At 42.3% G+C, this 1,360-nt stretch overlaps 1 protein-coding gene across 1 annotated transcript in view; it reads left to right on the top strand.

Annotated features, from left to right (window-relative positions):
* Positions 1-274: 274 nt before the first annotated feature.
* The window catches only part of LOC101853365 (vacuolar protein sorting-associated protein 13D), a gene marked incomplete in the record, with an annotated part of 111,492 nt that continues 110,406 nt past the window's right edge, over positions 275-1,360 (top strand). The window contains 1 exon segment of the mRNA XM_035971752.1: positions 275-419.

Raw genomic sequence — 1,360 nt, 5'->3', positions numbered from 1 at the left:
GAGAGAGAGAGAGAGAGAGAGAGAGAGAGAGAGAGAGAGAGAGAAGCTGTGACGATGACCCCCCTACAAAAAGAAAAAAGCCTTTAATGGTACTCTGTCCATATGGCCTAGATTGTCCAAATCAGATAGATTATCAAGATCCATAGGCCTGGCCTTCATATAGGCCTACCGATTAGTTTTGGTAAACTCTGCGACCAAAAATACTGCTGGGGAAAAAAAGGAACGCTCCCTGACAGGAAACGGAAGTCGAGAAACGCAGTTTCGATAACAAAACTGATGCCTGTATTTTCCTTGGGAATTGTCAATGGAATCATCATCTTTGACAAGACGTAGATCTAGATATATCTAGATCTAGGTCTAGATCTAGAATCTTATAGTTTATATGGTGCAATAATTGTTTTTTAAAATTGAAGTGAAAGGTAGATCTAATGGCATACCCAATTTATACATCCTCCTTTATTTGTTTTGGGAGGACTTCCGTAACGAGCGACCACTCTATTGACTCTATGGATGAACAGTGTAGAATTACTAGAATAGAAGGCTACGGATAGGGTTAGGTGTAGGGGAAGGGGTAGGATTATTAGGATTAGAGTTAGGGGTAGGGGTGGGGTTACGGGTAGGGTAGGGGTAGGTCTCTTCTTTACGGAAGTCCTTCCGACTAGCGTCTCCGAACGCTCGGGAAAATAAACTGAGGCTTCCGTTATTTTTGCGAATGGAGTATGGGTGGAGTGGCGAGCGCATGTGTGTGGGTAGGTGTGTTTGTGTGTGTGTAAGTGGTGTGTGTGTATAAGGTGTGAACGGGGGAGGGGGGGGAAGGGAGGGTTAAATAAAATTTTTTTTTCTTTTCTTTAGGGGTTACTAAATGCAAAATAGGTTACTGCCCCAGTCGAGCAGTCTTGTTTCCTCGCATTGCCTTTTGAAGGCATTCAAATGAAGTCGATTTAGTCCGGGAAAGTTGCCCCAACCACAATTGAAGTGTATCTGAATATTTAGACATCTAAAAATCTCTAGCTCTAGAAATTGATTTCGAAGCAAAAAATGCTTCTTATTCCCAGTCCATGCAGAATGGCAGAATGAAAGATGACGCCCGCACTCTTGCAACAAAAAATCTCGAAAATGGAAACCGTTCTGAGAAATAGAGATCAGGTTTATTTTCCTGAGCGTTCGGAGAAATAGAGCGGGCCTTTTTCTTTGCTCTTGTCAATTTGATCATCCTCATCGATAGACAGTATTCCAAAATTAGGAATAGCACAAAAGAGATACAATGGTTATTTTACTTTTCGAATCGAGTCGAACTACGCGGGTCGCCATTTTATTTTGCTCGGAAGTTCTCACGCAACTCTCTCTCTCTCTCTCTCTC

Source organism: Aplysia californica, unplaced genomic scaffold, assembly GCF_000002075.1.
Source record: "Aplysia californica isolate F4 #8 unplaced genomic scaffold, AplCal3.0 scaffold00019, whole genome shotgun sequence".
Taxonomy (NCBI): Eukaryota; Metazoa; Mollusca; class Gastropoda; order Aplysiida; family Aplysiidae; genus Aplysia; species Aplysia californica.
This window is presented reverse-complemented; position numbering and strand designations above follow the sequence as displayed.